The 24,857-nt window shown below is 40.4% G+C and overlaps 1 protein-coding gene and 1 long non-coding RNA gene across 20 annotated transcripts in view; one reads left to right on the top strand and one right to left on the bottom strand.

The window, feature by feature from the left end:
- The window catches only part of NFIA (nuclear factor I A), a 350,043-nt gene that overhangs the window by 116,785 nt on the left and 208,401 nt on the right, over nt 1–24,857 (bottom strand). The window lies entirely within an intron of this gene.
- Nucleotides 771–24,857, top strand: part of LOC110477149 (uncharacterized) — a 67,431-nt gene continuing 43,344 nt past the window's right edge. The window contains exon 1 of the long non-coding RNA XR_014956856.1: nt 771–23,433. This is a non-coding gene — a long non-coding RNA (uncharacterized LOC110477149). The remainder of the gene's footprint in view (nt 23,434–24,857) is intronic.

A 24,857-nucleotide genomic window follows, 5' to 3' on the forward strand; every position in this document is an offset into this window, starting at 1 on the left:
CCTGCAATAATTAGAGCCATTGGAAAACATACAAAACAAAATATACAGTAGATGTGAGCCCTCTTGAATCCACGGCCCCCTGCAGTAACGAGTTTCATTGGTGCCTTAAGCTAAGGCTGGTAGGAAGCCAAAGAATCTGTATATTACAATAAAGTGCATGTTATTAAGGGGAGGATTTAAATGATTTCAGATGGAGTTGGAAATATTATAGTGAGGAACCACTATTAAGATTGCTGATTAAAAAAAAAAATCACCAAGGAATCTAGTTTTATGTTTAAGGAAGCTTAACCTTGAATAGCACAATGGGTTTTATTTGGGGGCTTTTTTAGTTCGAGAAAAGTTAGTGGTTGGAATTTTTAACCCTGAGCTAGCTGGGGTTTGAGTGAAACTGTGCACTGGGCTCAAGGTTACTGGTCAAGAGAAGCTCAAGGGGATCTGATATCAACCACAACCATGGCAAATAGAATCAAAAAAACATGCTGAAGCTATTTTACTCTCTACTTCCAAGTATCAATTTTGATTAAGGGATAAAGGGGAAAAAAACCCCCGCAAACAACAAAACTGGCTAGTTTTTCAAAGTAGCATTTCCTATCATGTCTCTATTCTCTGTTCCTCTTTGGATCTGTTCCTTAAGCATATGCTACCTCAGCACGACTGAGCCCCAGATCTGCCTGATCCCAAACCCTACGTAGGCAGGGACCTCCAGCTCTGGGACAGAAGCTCTGGACTTTTCAGGCTGCAGTTTTCCTTTTCAGCTGCAGCAGGAGCACAGCTCCAGCTGGGCTGCTCGGCGGCTGCATGGAAGCAGGGCTGGCGGCACTGGAAGGGAGCGCTCCATTGTTTGGAAAGAATAAAACCTTCCCAGGAAAGTCTGGCCCGTGGACAGGACCAATGTCAACAGACTGACAATGTTGTTCTTTTTTGTAGACCGTGACACAGACGGTGAAGTGTTGTTGCACTCCTCCACCAAAAAAGCCTCTTTCGAGTGCCATGGCACTTCCAGTGCTAAACCACTCCATGGCCACCTGACTGGGGACAGACAGGACACTTTGTGAAAGCACTCCCAAAAACACACTGTGTTTTCCAGGGCAGGCTGAATCCAGCCTGGAATTCACTGGGGTGGCAGTGACCCTCTTCATTGCTGGTTTGCGCAGACCCAATGAATGGGTGCCAAGATCATTTTTTACCTCTGTAGAGCCACTCCCCAGCAGAACCTGAGCCTCTGAGCAGCCCGCGAGCTACCACAGGTGCAGACACATCCATCCTGGAAACAGTAAAGGTGATCCCTGCATAGTGCAGGAAAAAAATGACCGGCGATGCCAGACAAGCAAGGCAGCACTGCCACAGCCCATGCTGAGCCTGCTCTGCAGTGAAATACAGCAGGTTCCTCTCCTCCACCATCAGCCCAGCACCTCACAGGAGCACCACAGAAGTGCACAAGTTAAATTTTCCATTCATATCATGTTTTGGGGGTGGGGGGAATACTGTATAATAAACTGACATATTTTATTCAAGTTTCAGAGCCCTATTTGTAATAAAAAATTTATATGGCTGGGTTGTGTTCATGCAATAAATTTTTCATCTATAATTTTGGGCATGGATTCTACCAAAGATTTATATACATTAAAAAAAAAAAAAATTGAAATCATGCTCTTTTATATACAGTCTTATGTGGTGAGCTTAAAGGATTTATAAACAGAAACCAGGATCAGGACTGGGGCTTTTTTACACTCACTTTCCCTTCATTATATATTATAATATAAACACATAGGGGTCACTCCACAATTATTATTTACAGCGATTTTGGTGGCTACTAGGATTTCTTTAAAGGAAGGCCTGGCTCTCCATTTTACTCCAGCCATTGCTTTCAAGTCAACTTTTATAGAGAGTTCAAAGTGCTTCATTATCATCTACCTCACCATCACACATGTACACACCCTCACCAGATTCGCAATTTTATTCCATACCCCTGCACTGTACACCCCATCCCCACGGCTCCCCAACGAGGTTCTGCACTGGTAAAATCCCTGTGGTGCCAGCCTGGTTTTTTTCTTTAATAAGGCGAGGACTCTTAATTCCTGTACACTGGGAAAGAGATTATCTTTGATAATGGAAATGTAAATCAAAGCTTGCTGTTGTTTATTCCAGACAGACATTTGTGTGTTAAGTCTGTTTATCAGGCAACACTTTGTCTAAGCCAGGAAGTAGTCAGCCTTTGTAACAAGATGTATGCAAATGATTTTCCCATCAGCCCCTGCCACAAAACTTTTGTGGCAAAAAAACCCTCCTTGTTACTTCACCAGTAAGACGCTCCTAAGCTACCCCGTAAGCAGACTAGCAACAAAACAGCCAGCTAGACTATGCTGATGAGTTTGAATGAGCCCAAAACATGTGCCCACAGTCTGTTGCTCGGTATTGTAAGCAGACTTTGTGTATTACATCTGTTTATCAGGCAACACTCTGTCTGCTGGGCCTGCTTTGTACCAAGGTGGACGCAAACAAAGATCTCCACAACTCCCCGCCTAACTTTTTTTTGGCTGCAGAAATTCCCCTTTACTTCCCTCCTTGCTGGAAATAAGAACGTGAAACTTCACCGAGAGGCTGCGAGACCCTAAAGCTGTATCAAAATGGTTTCATTTTAAATCAACTTTCTTTGTTCTCACAAGCCCATAAATGATTTACTGCTATCGTGTGATAGCCTAGAATATGGGGAATCTGTGTATTCCCATATTTGTTCCTTGATATTACAAACAAGTATTTGATTCACTTCTAAATGTTTGTTTTTAAAACAGTTTACAGCCTTTGATTCCTGCTTACTGATTCATTTCTGGAACATTTTCTATTTATTCCTTTGCAGTAGCAAACGTTAATTTTGACTTAATTCAAATTGTCATCAAAGGCTTCCTTAAGAAATCCCACAGCACAGATTTTATTTGTTATAATAAAATATTCTTAAAGTAAACATCGTGCGACTGTGTTTTTTTAATTCCAAGAGATACAAAAATCCGTTACCCAAAGGATTCAAATTGGTTCAGCCCTTTTTCCTAGACAAAATAAACACTTTAGGACTTTACTTGTTTGTATTCTCCTCAGTGGTGCTGTATGCATCACCAGCTAAAAACAAAGAAACTTTTAGCTGCTCAGACAAAATGCAGAAGCTCCCCAAACAACGAAGCGGGGGGGTTGGGGAGGCATTCAGAAAGTCTGACAGTCCATTCAATATAGGGATGATGGCCATAATGCATCCAGGGTCCCCTTGCTAATTAAATATGCATTGGCACAGTTTTGATCGATGCAAGCCATGGATCAGATGACACACCTGCAAAATCTTGAGCACAGAGCTCCCAGGAAAAGGAAAATACAGGCTGTCTCCTTATCTTTGTTTTCAAAGGCTCTCAATTTCTGTGCTTAGATATCTAATTTAATTCTCTCACCCCTCAGCAAACTGGATTACGAAAGTCAATACTGCCATTGTGCATCGACAGGAACACACAGCTTTCCTTTTATTCAATTTAGCCATGACCTTTAGACAAAGATAATGACAACTGTCTAAAAGTAAGGTAAGGCCTTAAGGAAGACCCTGCTGAGGGGCCCCTCTCGCTTTCCGTGGCTCCTCCAGCCAGGAAGAGCCCACGGAGCAAATCCAGAAATAATTTCCCTCCGCAGACCGCAATGCCCAGCAGTAGCCTGGCAGAGTGGCTCCCTCGGCCACCAAGGGCTCTGTGCCACCCTGAGGACCTGGGAACCTCAACACCAGCGGCCAGACCCTCAGGAGTCCTTCACCAAGAGGTGGCCACGTCTCCGGATGAAGCGCTCTCGTGCCGAGAGCAGAGCCGGGTGCTTGCAGGAGAAGGGACCACGGTGTCCCATTTTTCCCGTGGCTGCTGTGGACACAGCTGGGTCAGGAGAGTGGCACCAACTTCTCGTTCCTGGCCCTGGCACCCAGGAAGAACCACAACCTCAGAGCTGGGAGTGCACCTCAGGGAACCGCACGGACCCGCGTGGCATGATGGCCGGAGGAGGAAGCGGCACGCGGATTTTCCTGGAGCTGAGCTGGAGCCAATGGAAATGACATTATTTTCCAATAGGTCTCGCATCAATATTTTTAGCAGCCTCCCTACAACGAGATAGCATCTTTCTAATACATCTGTAAGGGAAGGAGAGAGAACATGCTCTCAGCTAACGAACAGCTATCAGGCAATAATCCACTTTGGTACCTGCAGATACAGGTTGTACCTGAATCAGTGATGGAGGCATATAAAAATTCATATTGATTGAGCAGCCCAACTCCACAAAATGTGAGCTTCCATGCTGCACAGGGTTTTAATTCTGCAGGATTTTTTTTTTTTTAGCTGCATTTAAAAATACACTTGGCATTTCTAGCTGTGGACCAATATTTTTCTCATGTCTTTTTATACGGATTTGGAGGGAAAGATATTTGTAATGGAAAAAAAATATGTGCAAAGTTGGATTGCTAAGTTTCTGTAATGTTGGGAAATAAAAAAAAAGCAGCCTATGTAAGAGCTACAAGAAACCATATGGATCAACAAGAGCTGCCCTCATATCCCTAGGAAATATATATTAACCTACATTTCATCATCATAAACCCCAAAATAAAAAATCTAATTAGAGTCTCTACCCTCAGATTCACTTGCAAAAAATTTGCTTATCCCCCTCACAAAATGATTTACAGTACTTACATCCATTTCTTCAGAATGATTTAAATTTATTGAATCATTTCAATTTTTAGAGAGCTTTCATTTGGATCTGTACGGGTTTCTAGACATATGCAGTGCTCAGTTATTTAAAATTAATTGCAGTACAATAATTTTAAATTGCTTCACACTATACGGATCTCAAGTGCTTTGAAATATTTGAACCATTCTATTTAGAAGCCATCAAACTTCTGAGCACATGCATCAAAGAGTTGTTTTAAAAGCCAAAGGGCCATCCTGATGATCCCAAAGTGCAGGTGAGCTCAGCTCTGGGCATGCTCAGTGCACATGGATCCGGATTTATAGAACAATTCAACAAATTTTGCCTGAATGTCAATCTTTAATTAACAAAAACTGATCCTGCAATAATTTCAAACCACTAAAAAAATTCTAAAACTGGAAAAGCACTGTTATAAAATAATGGCATACATTAAAACTATTATTACTTCTAATGTGTATTTATAGAGCATCCTTTTATCCTGAAAATTAAAACAGCTTATTAACATTAAACTAAGCTTTACAACACCTCTGTGGGAAAGGTGAGCATAACTATGCCCACTTTATGCAGTGATGAAGGAGGCACATAGAGGTTAAGTGATTTACCTTGAGAGGCACAGTTACTAACAGGAGTAAAAAGCACAGGGCCGGGCTCTTGAGCTCTGGATAATAAAATCTCCCTCCCACCAATGCAGCCATTACAATGGCAATGGCAGAGACCACTTAGGAAGCCTTCAACTACATTATGCAGAAAATTACTTGGTAGAGTAGATCCAAAGTCACCTAGAAGGGGATATTTCCAGTCACTCTCGGCTTCTCTTTCACTTGCCTTTCTTTTTCTCACTAGTTATTTTGAAAAACAAGAAATAATTTCTCTCCAGAGTATTTTCTATCTCAGTTTAACAATAACAACAGTAGAATTTAGGGCAACTAAATAGCTGGTTTTGCAATGCCTGACTTCATCTACAAAGGCAAGTGGAGATGAGCCTGCATGATGAGCAGATCTGGTAGCTTTGGTCAAAGACCCTACATTCTGCTTTTGTGCAGTTTCACCCTGGTGAGAAAACCAACATCAGCAAAGCAGGATTATGTCCACCATATGGTGAGACTCCATTGGCGGTCGTACAGCCACCCAATTAATCTCTATCCCCCACCATCCCCTTGTTATTTATTTATTGTGACAAACTCATCCTTCTGGGACCCTAGGCGGGGAGCTGCGTATTCCCAGGCTATTGGCGTCAGTGCCCATCCTCATCCTTTATCCCAAGCAGGAGCTGGCGAGCTGGCGCCTTTCCTCCGGCCAAGGCGCGCGGTGCTACAAGGTCACGCCCAAGGAGGATCTCTGGATTTTCCAGAGCAGATTTTTTTCCCATCAAAAAGCCAAATAAGCCCTTGAGAATGAGCACACGCTTCACAAACTGCTGTCCAGAGCTGGCTGATCTAACAGCACATGCTGATTGTGGAGACCATCAGAGTGCTCCTGCATTTCAGTCTCTGCCTGTTCCTATTCCTGAGGTCTCTCCACAGCCTCAGACATTCGAGGTTTCATCAGCCAGCAAAAACAAAGAAAAACCTTCACCGCACCAACAAACCGGACACGAGCCCCAACCTCCTCCTCCTCCTTTTTCAATCTCTCCCACTTCTCCTTCCTCGAAAGGACAAGTGTAAAATTTTCCTGTGATCAACCAAAAACTCAGTGAGGAATCTATACATCCAACAGAGTGAAGAATACATAAAAAGATCTAATACCTCAAAGAACGGGCCTATATTCCCTGTTCAGGATTATTCTGTTTCACACAGGGAAAGAAGATGTTGATGATAAAAATATGTGTGACCATTTAAGAAATAAAACAAAGATGAACTAATATTCCATGGAGATTCTGTCAACAGCAGATTAATAACAAGATACAGATGAGGCAGTCTAAACAAAGTTTAGGTACTATTTTTTTTTATTGTGGATCTACACTTGCAGTCCCGTTTTCACAACTCTTTTATTTTGATGTACCTGACACTTTTCCTCTTGGCTCCCATTTCAGTCCCTCTTAAGTACATATTTGGTTGTAGTGGCCAAATTTTTTTTTCTTTTTTTTTTTTTTTTTTTTTCTGGCAGATGTCTTTTCCTTGTTCTGTGCACTGCGAGGAGTTCAACGTGGCATATGAAAAATTTCCATTTCAGGTTTTCTTAAGCTATATACAAAATTAAACTGCTGGCAAAAATACATAGATATATAAAATTATACAGCAGAAAAAGCTGCTCGATGAGCTCCCTTTCTTCCCTTCCTCCCTTCTTTTTGCCTTTTTTTCCCCCAAAATAATTGCAGAAATAGTGGCATCAGCCCGAAGCCTTTCTCCAAATGTAAAGTCAGAGGGGTTTTGCCCACAAAGAATTGCCACTGTTGCTCCGTGGATCTGTTTCTACTCTCACAATATTGTAGACTGCGAAGTAGAACTGAGAATTACCATAAAAATCGGGACGTGTTTTGTTGCATCAGTATCATGTTGGCATCAACACCACAGACTCGGGCAGAAAAAAAAGCAGCCTTTTGGTAGGCAGCCTACTTGGTCTGTGTTTCTGCTGTGTTTGTAAGCCATGCAAGTGGAAGAGAAAGTTAAAACTTGGAGAGAAGCAACACCCTGCAGGCTCGGCACAAGTTACAGCAAAATCTGAGGTCCAACCACCATAAATCATGGAGAAACGGAATTATATCTACACCTCAAAGGACACTGGATCATTATCAATATAGAAAAGAACTGGGTGTATGTGTAGTTGGCCCCCTGAAAAAATATTCAGCATAATGTGTTGACTCTGAAAATGCATCCTAAAATCCATTTTCACTTGGTCCCAGCACTGCAAATCTAAATTTTGAGGAAGGAATTTAAACCCAGAAAAGTCCATAGCTCTCCAAACCCGTAACTATACTGCGTAGACGAAATTTTAATCAAACTTTTAAAGCCATGGTTATGATCTGATGAACAGACAGCTTGACTTGATTACATTTTTAAGTTTCAGTTTCTATTTCTGTTTTAAGATGAAAAAGATCATAGAGTGTCAGAAATTTGAATACTGAATAGCAAAAGCTCTTGCAGGTTTAGAAAGCATATAGAAAAGCTGGCAAAAGAAAACGCTATTCCATTGCCACCATCTGCTTTCTGGCATATTGAAGAAACTTTACTAACAGCAACATTTTCTTGCATTAGAATATCTGCTAATTAGTTTTGTTGTAATTTTTTTTTTAAAATTACCTTTTACACAGAAGGCAAATAGCCAGGTTTTTTGGCTGGCTACACCTTACACCACGTCTGATAACATTTTCACATTAAGTTCAGTTTACCTCACATATTTTTTTCTATCAAAATCCTATCTTTAGCATAGTCAAAGCCTGCAAAAACTTTGCCTTGCTGAGACTAAAGAAAAAAACATCAAACATATGAAGTGTTAAAAATCGCTGAATAACTCAAAGGAAAAAAGATAATTTTGAAGGCGTTTTGGCTGAAATCTATTTTCCTTTGAATTGCATGAGTGTTTTAAAATGTTAAAAACACTACAGAGTGACTAATGAATGTAAAAGAATGATAAAGAGTATGGGTCCAGTTATCAGTGATGTGCCTAAAACAAAATAATTTTGGACAGTCTGCCATGCAAATATTGACTAAAATGTCATAAATAATGTCTGTAACAAAGGGAATCCTGCAAAGGAATATTCTGTTGTACTTAATGCATTGTAGAGTGTGCCTTTTAGCAAGCAGTACGTTTCAGAGCCTGAAAACTTCAGTTGGCCCAAAAAATCCCCCTAAAATTTCCCAGACAAAAACATTACTGATTTTTTTTTTTTTTTTTTTCCAGAAACAGACCTTCCTAAAAGTTAAAGGTGCAGCCTTACATTTGGGAAAGGGTTCACTTAGAAGCTGATTTTCAAAATAAATGAGTCGTCCAAAAATTACGAATAGACCACATGTAGCCACCTCATTGACTCACAACTACTTCCTCTGCCATTTTTAACAGGATTTTCACCCATTTTTCTGCTGGCAGGGAAGAGGCTGTTTGCAGGTCTTTGTCAGAATGTACTGAAACCAAATGCAAAGACATTAAGTCAACCACTGCCCTGGGCCAGAGCTGAGAGGTGGCAAAGCTTCTGTTCCAGCACTTCTTAGGACCTCATTCTGTCTCAGTTGCAGAGTCCAACTGGCTCCAAGTGTAGGGTTAGAAATAAAAATGCAATCCTGTGAGAATGATGGCAACGCACAGAGTGGGCAGGAAGGGCTCCAAACCACCCTCAAAATCACAACATTTTATTAATTTTATTATTTTTTTAGAAGCACTGGAATAAGATGTCAAAATGAGGGAAGCTGCAGTAAGAACTCGAGATTACCTAGCTCTCCACTGACACACTGTGCTATGTGTAATCACAAACAACCCAGTCACTTTTTTTTTCCTGTAAGTCTCTAAAAAAATTAAACAGTCGGGTCTACACTGAAACCTTCTGCAAGTGTTTTCCAAAATTTCATTTCTGAGAAAAATTTCACAGCCACTGAGATGACAAAAAACAAAGATATTTTACATTTCTAAAGCATCTTTCATCCAAGATCAAAGAACAATATCAACAATAATTCTCAAAATACTCCTTTGAAACAGAAGTACTAAAAGGAGTGCTATTAAATTTATTTTACCTTTATCTAGCTTGATCTATTTTCTTTAGAAAATGCTGGTTAGTGTAGCATCTCTCTTAGTCAGATGAGGACTCTAGGTTAAGTGACTTGACCAGAAATACTTACTAGCTCAGTGGAAGAAGTGACAATGCTCCCATCTGGGAGTCAAGGATTCTAAACCTTTTATCCACTAATTATAAACATATATAAATATAAACTGATGTAGGGAGCATGAAAACCCTTCAAAAGCATCATGTGATGGAGGTGCCACCGAGGCAAGGGAAGGATCTGGAATCAGCAGCACACAAACCAGTTGGCAGGACATGCTGTGGCAGTGTGGATGGACAGATTAATAAGTGTGTCACGGCAACAAACTACAAATGAAGAGAATGAACACACATTTGCTGTCTTTCAAATCCCTTGGAAAAAAATTAAGTCAAATTTCTTATCAAAGATGAGAAGCCTTTCCCCCTGAACCAGGCAGGGAAGTGCTCCCTGCTCTCCCGTGGAGGCTCAGAAGAGTTTGAGTTTTCCAGCTGCACCACGGGTCACCCACAAAAAGATTGGTGGGCTGTGTGGCAGGGTCTGCGGCCAAAGAATTTGCTTAACACGAAACTCAGAATTATTTAAAAATAAATTACAAGCTGCGTTACACACCATATAATTCAGCCTTTGGGCCAAGATAATTCTTGACATAACCCAACTGGAATTACACCGGGGAGAGACACAGTGCAGTGCTTTCATAAGGATCCTTTCCTTATCATTCCTGCAATCAGGTCGTATGTGGGTATAACTGATAATCTCCTGCCTGCTCTGTAACATGGATGAAATGTTATCGACTCCTTCTGCCTCATCAGGGAGCAGCACACGCTCTGCCAGCGTGCACAGAACCCACTGCTGATAAAAGCAGAGAGGTGTGCTTTACAATCCTTGTGGGTTTGGTGGTTTTTTTTTTTTTTTTTTTTTTTTTTTTTTTTTTTTTTTTTTTTGCTGCAGAGGAGCTGTTGGACAATGAAGAAAACATTTCAGCTCCCCTGAAAGTTTGACTGTTCCTTTTCAAACAATACAACACAAGATTCGGGACATACTGCTGACACAGCAACATCAGTGCCTCAAAGAAACTGTGGGAAATGTCAAATTTATGGTCCTATGGGTGATTGGTGGAAGGTTTCTTCCCCCCCTTCAGCAAGCCTCTGTCAAAAACAGAGCCTCTAGAAAGTTTTTGGCTACGTCCCAGCAAAGCAGAAGGAAGCTGTATCCCACACTTCCCTTGGGACTTAATGAAATATACAGCCTCTGGGCTTCTTTCAATTTGGTCTTTCAGATTGCTAAACCAGTGAAAGAAGGATCCTAGCTGTCACAAACGTCACATGTTTGGGGTCACCTGCTGCTCGGGGGTTCTCATGCCAGTTGTTGACATAATAAGCACCCCTTACACTTTAATTACAATTCACAGTGTGCAAACTCTGCAATCTGCTTTAAGGCAGACAGTCTTTTAAATCAACACTAAATTCTACTACTGTTCGAGCAGAAATGGGAGGAAAAAGATGTCCAGCTGACTGAATAATTGTATTCAAATATTTGTGATCCCAAAGAAAAGTAAGCACAATCCAGTGAAAAGAGCAACTGTATTGCCTGTAACACTTCAGGAAGCGTAGTTAAAACTCGACTTGCTCCTCACAGTCACGCAGACGAGGCACGTGAGGCGTTTTCATTTGATGAGCTTTTTCCAGAGCTCCCGCGAGCACAAACCTGAGCACCCAGCTGGGTCTGACACAGCGCCGGACACTGGGATGGCCGCAGGGAGGGAGGGAAACTCTCAAGCCCTCTCAGCACAAATTTCAACAGGACTTGTGCAATGAAAGCCTAAACGGGAAGATGTGTTTATTTTACTCTGGAATGCTTTATTTAGTTCGGTACAAGAAACATTGGGTCTACTTAAAAATACTTATTATTTTGAGAAACAGATGAGAGTCCTTCGGTTTCCTTGACCGCTACCTCTTTTTTAACTATTACTCCTAATAAAGACAAATCAAGACCACCAAACTTGAATAAATTGTACCAGTTGGAAAGGAATAAAAGTCTCCTCTCCTTATATGTTAGAGCAAATCCATTTTAGCATTTATGCATCCAAAAATGCCTCCAGTGAATTATACTATTTACAGGGCCTTGGTTGAATCCATCTTTTCCCATGGAAAGAAAAAGACCACAAGAGGGGACACAGGGCTCTGGGAGTACTTCTACAAGAATTTCTGTGTTTGCCCTGCTAGAAACGCTGTTATATTGTGGGTTGTGCATCACACTGTCCACACAGGAAAGGCAGCACAAGCTTCAGCAGCTGCGCTCTGCACAAATTCACCCTACATGCTCTTGGGGAAACAAAGGAGACGTCAATAGCCTGATACAAGGGCCTGTTCCTATTAAAATCAACAGGAGTGGCTCTGGCCACAGGAAAAGTTGTCCAACTGGCTTCTTAGGAAAAAACAAGGATGGATTTTCACCATGCTCAACAGGCAAAGTGGCAGGCTCCTTCTCCCTCGGCCGAGAGGGACGGGACCTCCTCCCGCTGCCTTTGCCGTCGCTGCTCTCCCTCCTCGCTCGCTGTACCGGTGACCTCAGATAAACTCAAAATGTTTTGAAATTATCATCAGACTGTGAAGCACTTCAATGAAAATCTATAAAACAAATTTATAGTGTGCATTCATGTGTATTATATATACACTTACAATGGGATTTATCATTTAGCTGACCTTTGGAACACTGGTATTTTTAGATCCAAAAAAATCTGTGTTGATTGTACTTCAACCCAGTCCCCTTACAATGTACCAACTCCTTGATATCTTACTACAGGAAAGATAATTGCAATGAATTTTTATATTTCAGCACATGGGAAGATAAGATTAGACAGTAGGAACATAAAAGCAAACTGCACCACATAAAAGATAAGTTTCTGAAAGTTACAATTTACACCAAATGTTACAGATTAAAATGTTCCAAGCTATTTATAGGATCTCATGCTGGTCCCATTACAGACCATGGGAAGACAGCAAAGAATCAGCTCTACCTTTTCCTTAATCACTTCCTCCCATACCTAAAAACCCTTTGGAGTACACAGATTATTAATGATATTAAGACTATTAATAATTCCCATTACCACTCAGGTAAGGACACAGGTGCCTCAGCAAACTGGTCCCAAGGTCACATGGGCTGCACAGACCTCACCATCCAAGAGGATTGTTCCTACTCTAATGGGATTATCTACAATCTGAACAACTCATCCCAAAAGGTAAATAAACATTTGATTTCCCTCTGCCTTCTGCGTGTGCCATGTTTGCTTCTGTCAACCGAGCGCCTTGTATTTTTAAAATGGGATATTTTTCTTCTTTATTCCCTACTATTAAGTTGCCAACAACAGTAGCTTGTTCAGTGGAAGAAATAAAAAATAACAGCAAGAGAGATACATTTACCTCCATACAAAGTATAAAAAATCAGAGCTGGAAAGCAAAGCAGAAGTAGGGAAATATAGTTAGGGAGGCACACAAAGTGCCACATGATTCATCCACAGGCAGCAGGCAGCAGGCACAGCCACTGCCCACCGAAGGGCACAGGTGCAAGGGCAGAAAAATAACTCGGTGCACAGCAAAGTTTGTAGCAGAGTGGCAAACAAATGACACCTCTGGAAAGGCTCCTGGCAGCCGCCAGCACACGGCATCCGCTGCCTCCGCTGAGCCCTCGACCGCTTCCAGTGCCACGGAAACAAAGAGCGCTCGCGCTGCGAGCCAGGCTCCGACCAGCACGCTCAGGAGGGATTTTTCAATCACAGCTTAGCCATATTTTCTGTTTTCTTTCTCAAACTTAACCTTCTCTGAGGACCATTTCTATGAATAGGCTCAAATTTCAGCCACTTCTGATGAAGGCCTTTACGAAAAAAGTGTTGCTAGAAATGTCTGACAAGGGAAAAGTGATTTTTTTTTTTTCCCCCTACTATACAATTACTAAAAACATATGGTGGAAGAGATTCCGTGCAAACTTGGAGTGTGGTCTGTTTTCCACAAAGAGGAGGTGAAGTTCCAGCCCCAACCATGGGATTGATAAAAGAAGGAGCAATGAAGGAAACTATTTTGAAAACAGAAACTCTGTCAGGGAATGCAGTAAAGAGTAACTCCATACACAAAATTACATGTAGACAGAATCAACCCTGCTTTCAGCATTTGTGGGTGTGAACTGTATACAGAGTGTTTGGTGAAGCCCAATTCATGTTCAAAAGAAAATTAAACCAAAGAATAAGTTTTCAAAAGGAGCCTTTGAAGCAAAAAGCAATGATGTGTGAAAGACAGAACCAGAAGAGTTTATTTAAACACACAGCACAGAAAACAGGGAAAACAGAAATTAGGAAATTAGAAGAACAGTCAAGAAGGCCTTTTCCTGGAACTAGAAGTTCTTATGTCTATGAATATTTTATCCAGATTCAACTATCTTTTTCAAGTCCTTCCTATTAAAATTTCAGACATTTTCTTCAATAAAATCAGAAAAGTGATTTGAAATGTATTGGTAGAAGATAGAAAACTAGTTGTGTGTGGATGTTACAAAGGATCTGGGAACCTTGCACCCTTTAGATCTACTTATTTAACTATTTAGCAGTGCAATTTAAAATTTACATATGACTGGTTTGATGCCAAACCATAAGAAAAAAGCAGGAATGTCTCTGTCCTATGAATTTTAAACTCAGGGTTTTTTAACTTAGTCCTCGAATGTGAACTGTGTTCCCTTCCTAAAATTATTATGTAGCCCGAAAAGTATATGTAAGACTTTAAAAGAGGCTGTTTTTTTCCCCCCTTAAACTTCCTATCAAGAGTAAATAATTTTGTGAATACGCTCAGAAAATGGATATTTCATGCTGGTTCCAAAAGAGGAATTTCTTCATTCAGCGAACCCAAGCCTAAAAATAAATGTCTAAAACTGAAAAAAAAGTTAATTACAAACCCCAGTTCCTCATGGCAGTGCAGCACCCAACAACACTCAGTGATGAGGAAAGCCTGGCCCATCCTCTTACAACAGTTCTCTCATCTTGAAGAAGTTCCAAAATAACCTCTGTGATAAAATCAGTCCATGCAAGTACAGACCCTTCGTGTAAATGTCTCCCAACTCCACGTCTTGCCTTGTTCTGGGATAGCTATGATTTTATGGATGCATGGATGTACCCAGCCCATCCCATCCCAGTGAGTAAGGTGGGAATGCCCATCCTCCTGACTAACCAAGCTGTGGGCAGCCTCAGTACATCTCTGCAGAGCTCCAGTTTGCCCAGTCTCTGCTAGATATTCATTTTATTATGGCAGGATAAATAAAACAGGAATAGCAAGGGAGAGTGGGGAAGGGTGGAAGCAAGAAGACAGCCAGAGGTATTACAGAGTTTACACTGTTGGATTTTCATGTGTGTGCCCTGAAACTCAAACTACTGGGCAGAAGTGATGGTGGCATGTAACCCCAGCTACAGCCTACATGTGTGGGTATGGCTATGTCCCTGAAGTCCCCCTTCATCTCACATCCCTGAAATCTAACCTGGAAAAATGAAGAATGCCTTTCTTGCAAGGTATGTGGTTTGGTTCAAATTGAGAGAAGAAGGTGAAGAAAAATAGTAGGTTTAGGTGCCACAGCTCACTTAATAGGGGCTGAGTCCATTAGTCATGACAGGCAAGCCTGCAATAAATTATGACTGTCCTGTGCTCCCCCACTAGGCAAAATCCTTCCCTGGTTTTTCTCCACTCCTTACTCAAGAGCAATACCCAGGACATATTCCAGGACAATTTGCTCTGTGCTGCTGAGACCGAGAAGCAAGGACACTGGAGGGGTGAATGCACCAAATATCTGACTTTGCAGCTTTCTCAACCTTACACAGGTACCATAATCCAAGCAGAAACTCTCCCCATACCTGCAGCTGCAGAAATGCCTATGGACTGCTCCTGTCTGATCTAGGACAGGGCTCATCCCTTACCCCTGCACAGGGACCTCACTGCCAAGTCCAGGATCACTAATTGCGATCAAGAATAATTCTGACCAGGATTAATTTTCATCAGGACTGTACCCAAGGCTGCCACCCTGCAGATCTCCATTTTGCTGAGCTCTGTTGAAGCCAAGAACAGAGAGCCCTTGCCTCAAAGAGCTCACGATTTACTAGGCCTACCAGGAGAGCAGGACAAGCACAGCACCTAAGTCTCCTGCCAAGTGTAAATCTTCACAGCTCTGGCTCCAAAAGGCCATAAATAAAAATGGGAGGAAAAGAAGTATAAGGTAATTTTGTCCACTCTGTTTCATTCCAAACCTTTGAAGGAAAGAATATATTAAATGCACCAAAGTCCTTTAATAAATACATAAACCACAGAAGGATATGATTTAGACTTAAAATACCACCTTGGTTTAACTACAGTGTCAATAATGCAATGTGATAAGAAATGTAGTGTACTGGCCCCCTGTTTTAGGCATAGATAATGGAACACATCTAAAAAGTGCCCAAAACTAATGCTGAATGTGAAGAACAGCAAGAGAAATAACTGCTGGCTGAGTATTTATGTGCTCAGGAGAGACTGGATCGAAACTCCCTGCTCGATTAAGTATTTCCTTTTTTACAGAGTGCCCCAAACTGACGCCCACTGGGGGCTCAGCTTCTTTGAAGAGTCCAGAAAATGCTTCATCCTGTGGGCATCATCAGCCTTTGAGGCACACACAGACTTGCAAAGGATCAGCCTTTACAAATATTTTCTAATTGATTCAACCATGATCCTGAAAGATGGAATTTTATTTCCCTTTTTTCTTTTTTTTTGTGGTTAATTTCTTTATTTATTATGCACTTGAGGAGACTTCATTGTCCAACTATTTTATTATTTTCTACAGAAAAAAATATATTTGTGAATGGCTCCATTATTTCGGCAGTTAGCCTTCTGGTGCACAGAAAGTTTCCCTTCTGAACAGGCACTCATTCATTCTGCTGCACCATTGTACATTTTATGGCTTGCCATACCAAAAAAAACCCCAACTTTTTTATTTCTTTCAGTGCTCCTATTATTGTAATAATTTAAAAAGTGGCTTCCACTGTATTTATATCACATCACTTGGATAAAGGACTGCTACCCACAATAAATCTAGTTATTTTCCAAAGTAGATTGCTCATTAAATATTGTATATAAAAGAGCCCTCTGAGATTCAGGATAATCCACACAGTGTTTTTTAGATATCTCTTTCTACTTAAATAAATAATTGTAATCACGAATGTGAACCAAGTACTGTGCTTATAAGGTTGAATTAATAAAAACTGAACTTTATATAAGCCTCAGCTACAGAACATTATGCTGGTGAAGAATTTCAGGTGCAAATAATCAGAGATTACTACACACCAGGGAATTCACCAGTGGTCATGAATACCCTCAATCTACTTCAGTGAGGTAAGCAATATATTCTCTAATATGATATAGTCCAGGCTGTGTTATTGTGTTTCAGAAGTTTTTACTGAACTGAAAGATTATTTTAATGTTCTACTTGTAAAGCAACCATTTCTTCAACTTGTGCATTTACAGGATGGAGAATATACCACATGATCTTAAAATGTTTCTGTCTCTTAACTTCTCTAAATTTGAATTAGAGCTACAGAACTCAGCAAATGCTTTAAAAACAGTACAAGGGGGAAGGGAAATAAATGTATATGGTGTCTCTACATCTTCCCTAGTGTGGCTGACTCAGTCTAGCTGCTGCTAACAAATATAGATCCTAATTTAACTCTGGAGAAGTGGGGGTTTGCATCTTAATTATAATAGTTTCTCCCAGTGATAACTATGCAGTGAGTCCCAGAATTTACTTAAAATCTTCTAAACTGTAATGGTTATTCAAAATGTGGAGTGCTGTGTAACAGATCAGATCTGCAACTAGATCTGGAATAATTCCATTAAAACCAGTGGAACTACAGAGTTCTATCAGTTGTGGTATCACTATACATCTCTTGTAAATAAGGCCTGCATTGTTAATGCTGTCACTGGTGAAGCAAATTCCATAACCCACAGATAACCCAGGCAAGCTGTGGCTGAACTGTACAAATCATCCCTTAACTTGTACTTAAAACTGAATTTAGTCACAGTCATCCAGACTCCATATAGAGTTGAATTGTTACCTGAAAATACGACATCAAATTTTTTCTAAATAAAAAAGGATACAGTACTAGAGTCATTAAAAGCAAAGAAGTGTCTGAAAAAGAATGGAAGAAAACTTGTTTCTGATATTTTGCCAGAGGACAGGGATACAATCTGTCCCTGGAAATCTCTGTAAATCACAGATATTTTCTTTTTTCCCTTTCCCCTCACTTTCTTCTTCTCCTTTTCCCCTTCCCTTCTGGAGATCACCCAGTCCAACTGGATTACTCAGGACACAAGATCTGGAACCATGCTGAATAACAGAGAAAAGAGCATGGCCTAATCTGTTTATCACAAGTTAAATTCAGACTGTAAAACAGAAAGCAGTCTCTTCTTTCCAATTACAACTTCACTTTGAAATCTGCAAACCCAAACTCAATCCTAAGCAACTCTGGCCAGGTGTAGCCAGGTTATCCCAGGAGTTGTACAGGTGTGAGGATAAAGGCTAAAATGGTTCCTTGCATGGAGGGGATATGAGATCTAGGCATTGTTATGGACACAGAAAATTCCTGGGATTAAAACGTTTTCTGGGTGAAGTTCACCCCAAACCAGACTTTCAGGCTAAGACTTACATCTCTCTGAAGCTGGAGCAGGGCTGAGATCAGCTTTTGTGCTGATCTCCGAAGAAGGGGAGAAGGCAATCAAGAAAGAGGGAACCACACAGCAAATGACACTGAAAAGGATGGATGAAAACACATCTCCTGATTTGGCTCCACTCCACAGCTATACAAAGGACTACATTGTCTGGCAGCATTTGTATTTTTTTAATGTTCAAAAATATGCATTTAGAATAATTTTGCTTGATAGCAAATACTGAGGAACACCTGTAAGCTCCCACATAGTGCCTTACTGGAGAAGCAGGTGTGACACTCCAAATCCTGCAGGATCACCTCTCTGTGCACCTCTGTGAACACAGAGTCAGTTAAGGTCATGATTTTGGGGAACACAATAATTCCTTTAGGTCCTTTAGAACTGAGGTTTGAACGTCAGTACTGTACTACCAAGCTGCTGACCTCACAGTGCAGCATTTTATTGATAAGGAACAGAAAACCTGTTTGGAAAGCTTAATGCTTCTGTTACTCTGTGTTTTTTCCACTCTAATTTTGCTTAGCAGTTAACTGAAATCCCCATATTGCTTTCCTCATTCAAACCAAAACCTCGCAGCACTAAGAAAACCACAGATACTGTAATAAGCCGTGACTCATCCAACATCACCCGAGTAGGAATTACACATTTTACTGTAAGGGTATCTAGGCCATCTCTACATCTAACATTTTATCGAGAATAAGGCCAAAGCATATCACTTTCAGTATAGTGGGGAAAAGGAAGTTTTTGTGGTTAAAGCAAAGGCCAATGAGTCAGATGATGTGGGCTCCGTTTCCAGGCCTCACGCAGACTTCCTATGTGACTTCAGCTGAATCTCTTCACTGCTCTGCTCCTCACTTTTCACATCTGTACGAGGGATGCCAGAATGTCACATCCATTCATCTTGGTTTCTCAAATTTTTTGAGACATCTGGGTGGGACATGCAAAGTGTTATGATAACTACCATGCATCTGTTTTTCTGCTGTGAACAGAACCATTATCTGCTTCCGGATGGAGAAGAAAATACAAAGGCCAGCCTCAGGCAAAAAAAAAAAAAAAAGAAAAAAAAAAAGAAGATTTATTATAGATGATTGGCTCATCTCTGATTTGACCAGCACAATCACAAGTAAAACAACTCAAAGGATGCAGAGCACAAAGATTTGGAGGAGTGAACACTGACAGACCTCTGAAATCCCTTGACCGTACTCTAGATTATTGCACTGTGCTGCATCAGATGCAGCAGCCTTTTTTTTCTTTTATTTATAATTCATAGGCATATAATTAAATCTTGCACATTCATTTTGAGAAAGCACAATAGCTAAACCACTAACCCTTAAGCAGAGTCTAGCAGTGGCATTTGGAGAGTCAGCCACACTCTCTCACCTATGCTGGCAAACACATTACTCTGGCTGTGAAGGAAACCACAATGTGGGAAGGAAAGCCTACAAAAGAATGAAAACAGAAAGTGTCTAAGGCCTTGGCAGAAGGACACTAAATAAAATAGAGAGTGGTGACTCATTTTGGCAGTGAATCCACCTCAACCCCTTCAAAGGCTTTGGCAAGAGTCCTCGGAGGAGACCCCAGGCTTTTGCCAAGCCACAAAACACCACAATTATTATCGCAGCAGTCATCAACAAAACAGATTTTGTAAACTGACTTGTTGGCACATAGATTAAAGAAGCTATAAAAAGGAATAACAGCTGTTTGGGTTGCCCTATGCAGAAAGTTACTATATAAAAAGTACTTTTACACATATCATATATACGTACACACAGACACACACAGATGCACATGATGTGTACATGAAGAATATACAAACAAGAAAAAGTGCCAAGAGCTGCTGAAAGATTTCACTGCTGTTCGTGGGAGATAAATTTGCAGGTCTGAAAAGTTATAAACTAAAGAACTGATCCTCTGCTCAGTCCTACCAGTGTCACAATATTCACTGCAGTGTTTCATTAGTTTCAATAGAGTTGTTGCCATTATACAGGAATATAACAACATCAGAATCTACAGATAATAATGGCTACTTAAAGCAAAGTACCACAGACCTAATTCCCTTCCTAAATCAAAAGAAAATTTACTGATGCGTAAATCAAAAGACAATCTTTACATGCAGGAGCCACTCTCATATGTGGGATAAAATGGACCAGAGATAATTTTTAGGATAAGCCACAAGTGTCCTAATGGCTCACAAAATTTTCACATTCAAAGGTTATATTCCATTTTTAAACTAGGTATGTTTGAATATTTATGTAAATAAACAAATTGTCAACTTTTGTAATTGAAAATTAGGTTTGCAGCAGATTATGAAGTTTTGTCTACCTGGATCTCAAACACAAAGGCAAGAATGAACACCTAAATTCAATTTTAGAAATGGTGATGCATATTATGCCAGTGTGCATGCTGTACCTAGGTTTAGTATCTCCTAAACACTGCACTTTTTTATTTAAAACAGTTTAAACATTATTCTTTTAATTCGCAGGTTTTTATTAAAGTGGCAGAGAGATGAAGTTGAGAACATGACACCAATATCCTGTTCCAATCTTTCTTTAAAAGTCTTCACTAAGATTTTTAAACACTAAAGAGGGTTCTCTTTGAGTTTCTACACCAATTTTTTTATTACATCGATAAGCAAGACTTTTCTTGATTTTTTTTTCCCCTTGAATTTGAAGTGCTCTAAATTTTGGTCCTGTATAATGTCAAAATATCCTGAAAAATATTTTAGAGAATCTGGTATATAACTCAATAAATGAATCTGGCTCAATTAAACTCCATGTGCCCTAACCAGTATCCAATACTTTTTTCAGAGGCTGCGTGTCTTAATCTCATCTTTTCACCACAGAATCAAGAGTTCAAATTACATCATTAAAAATAATACCCTAGTCCAAGGAAGTATGATGGAAATATAGGCTGCCAGTGAAAGAGGGTGAATCTGAACTAAAGGGATGTTTATAACCTCTACGAAGACATAAAGGAATAAGTTATGGGAGAAATGTGGATATAAACAGCAAACATTGCTGCAAAAGACATCTGCATCCATATGAATTGCCTCAACCAAATGGATGAAGGCAAAGTAGATTTCAGGGTCCTGCCATTCCTGCAGGAGAAATGATGTGGCCCATCGATCCAGCACTTGTAGAGGATGTGCAATACCGGAGATGAAGCATTTGGATTTAGGTGTGGATCCTGTTGCTGATTTAATACCTCCCAAATGCTGTGTGGAGGGAAGCTGCCACATCACCTGGGATGATAATACTTGATTTTCCACTTTTGACTTAAACGGGAAAAATATACCAAGGTAATCTGAGAGTGAGACTATGAGAAAGGGAGTTTTTACTAATATAATCCACCTGAATGTAGGTATTTGCATTTAAAAAAAGCCTCTCTCTATCATTCTGTTCCTATAACTACAAATATTTTCCAGCTGCATAGAGGACCATTTAGTATTTTCAAAATTATTTGTCCTTAGGCAATCTGTTTAATTTCAAGTGCCATCCAAAAAGTAGCTGGGACTATATTTACTGCTTGCATGCACAGGCAAGCATTTAGCACGGGATGGTCAGCATAAAAATACAAATCCATACATTTAAAGTTCTTAGCTTAAACGGTTTGACTTTTATTCTTATCCTTTGTTTTTTTCCTTTCTTTCAGGGCTACCTTGGACTACTTAATGCATTACACAGGCACCAAATGAGCTCGCACACCAGCAGAAGTAGTGAGTTTCACCTATCCAAGTATTTAAAAAGCTTGCAAGCACACACTTTCTCCTGTGCAGCCCGGAGATCCCTGTTGAGTCTATGCCAAGTCCCTGAAAAGTTGGACACTGCATCCGGTATTTACACTAAGCTAAAATTCTAATCAGCACTAACAGCAGTGTGTTTTAATTCACCCTTACGATTTTATTTCAATCTGCTAAGTAGCACAACTGCCAGAAAGAAACTGCTATAAACTCCAGTAAACAAATGCAGGGGGGGAAAAGAAATATATATATATATATATACACATATATAAAAAGATAATCCTAAACCTGTTGGAGATAAAGTTTGCACCACTTCAGACACACAGTTCAAAAGGAAAGTCTGGAGCTTTGGTCAAAGCTGCACTCTGCTGATTTCTTTCCAAATATCATACCTTCTACACTGGGTTTGCATAACTTTTTTTCCCCCTCAACGTGTTTGGTACTTTTTAGCCAAGGAAGGAAAACGCTGATGTTATTTTACACCGGCTATTTCACCTCACGTCCTCCCCTCGGCAGCTTTCTGCCAAGTGCTGTGAAACAAGAACACAGTAACTACTTGAATCTCTGGATGACACTATAAATCGTAGTGCCAAGAGGCCGGTGCCAAGTCCGGCATCTTCCTTACTTTGGGAAGGAAAACAAAACACACACACACGAGCACAAAAAAAAAGAAAAAAAAAAAAAAATCGGCAGCAGTAAAATGATGAGAGGTTGGTCACCATTTTGGACCTGTTCAGTGCAGTCAGACCTTGGCAGCCATCTTACAGCTTGGCAACCATTTTGAGAATGTGCCTGGCAAGCTCTCAGAGCTCGCCGACACTGTTTCAACACAGCGCTGGTTAAATATAGTCCAAATTAAACAATACCGTGTAATATCAGGTAAACTTGCCCTTCAGAAATCCACCCTGCAGGTGTTTATAAGTACATCTTTAAAGAGAGACGGACACTGCGCTTGCCATGGGGCTGCCTGGGCCCCTTAACCCTTTCCAGGGCGCGGTGCTGGCGAAGGAGGCACCCATGAGGGAGTCCTGGTGATGGGAACAGGGACCCCACGGATGTTGGGACACAGAAGACGTGTTGCCTTTCGTCACTGTTTAACGAGGCCCCAGGAACCCCACTGGGACCAAAGGCCCCTCCAAAGGAGGAAATGGGATGACAGAGGGACTGCACACAACCACACGTAAACCCGCAGCTGTCGTGTGAGAAAAAACTACTTTTGCAGCTTTAATTTCCTGACTAACTTTTCCATGTGCTTCTCTCCCAGGGACAAAAGGAAAAGTTTGAGGAGAAAAAAGTCATCCCAGCAGCCAGACATCTTTGGAAAGGCTGGTTTATTGAGAGAGCCCGATGGCAGGGTGAGCTGTAAACAAATACTTCCCTTCTTCTCTCCACCCTGCGAGATCAGTGTGTTTTTGGACCAAACGCCCTTCACTCTGACAGTGCCAAAATCCCAAGGAAGGCTTTGTGCCAGATGAAGAAAGGCATGGTTGTCAAAAACAGCTCTGGCCCAGAAGTGCCATGAAGAGCCAAGAGAAGCGCCTCAGTACCACTCGGGGCCAGGGGGTACAGCAAGGTATTCTGGCCATATTTCTCCCAGTATTTTAAACAATCCCTTTGCTGAAGAAGTTCATTTTTCATATTTAATGTAGTGTAAACACATTTAATAACTTGAGGAGGAATGCGGGGTGAGTGTTTTTACAGAACAAACAGTGCTATCTCCAAGACTGCCGCACTAAAGTTTAGTCTACATGAGGCTCTAACTCTGTCGGCCTATTTGAATAAAACTTAAAAAGATAATATATGGGTAAAACCCAACACTTGGAAAAGAGAGTGTGCAAAAAGGCAAATATTTGAAGGTACTAAACAGCATCCAAGTATTAAAATGACATTTTGGGGAAGTATTTAATATCTGAAGACAAATGTCTATTGGAAATGCTTACTACACATATTATATTCTGCTTCTTATCTTGAAATAATTTAGAGTGGAACAGAAAAGATCAAGTTTATGCTCTATTAGCATAAAGTTTAAACTATAAGGGGTTTTTGACCTTGAAGTCTGAATTAAATGATGTCTGGGATTTTTATTCTCCCTCCTTTTTTTTGCCCTTTTGAAATTTTAATCTGGGGGGGAAAAATTAAAAGCCAACTAATTAAGTATAATTTCATAGTGAATGAAATAAATTAATTAAACTATAATTGAAATGACAATATTAAATATGAAAATATTATGCTGGAGTAGATCAGAATAAAGTCTTGACACTGCTGGGTATCTTTTATATTGAAGGACAGTATCTGCAGCTGCATGACGTCAGCTGTGCAGGAATAGTTGGGAATGCATTGATAAATTGCTCCATCGATTCTGTTCTGCTTCACTTACCATAATTATAGCACAGTAATGGATGACATGAGTGATATATTTTTACTTTAGAGAAAAGCCAAGAGTTTGCCTGTTTCTTTATGAGATTAGACCAAATCCTTTCAATTAATACAGCATGATTGATATCTAAAAGTGTACTGGGGTAAGATACTCGCTTCATGTGAACATCGTTAAATATTATTGGTTAAATATTGAGATAGAATTCAAAGAGCAGTTTCAGTGCTTTAAATAACAGTGTCATTTTGGTAATATGAAAGATGTACCATCACAATTTTCAAAGACTTTTCTAGGTCCACTCTAAACATTTTGATTTTCTTATATCTAAAAATCACATTTGCAATTAATATCTATGTAAGGCAGGACAGCTTAAGCATTTTCCTAGGATTCTATGGACACTCTCACTGAAATCTTTGCCAAGGCTACCAACAGATATGTTGGGAGAAAGGCTGGGAGGATTGGACTGTGCTTTTCAAATATATATGGTCCAGGATTAGCTTTCAGCTGCTCTCCACTGAAGCCAATTGATGAAACTCATGTGTAGACCCAAGGACAGAACTTCCTCTAGTGCGAATAAAGACTGAGTAGAAGATGAAATAAAGAGTGATATCTTTTTGTTGCAG

Source organism: Lonchura striata, chromosome 8 (assembly GCF_050655825.1).
Source record: "Lonchura striata isolate lonStrDom1 chromosome 8, ASM5065582v1, whole genome shotgun sequence".
Classification (NCBI taxonomy): Eukaryota; Metazoa; Chordata; class Aves; order Passeriformes; family Estrildidae; genus Lonchura; species Lonchura striata.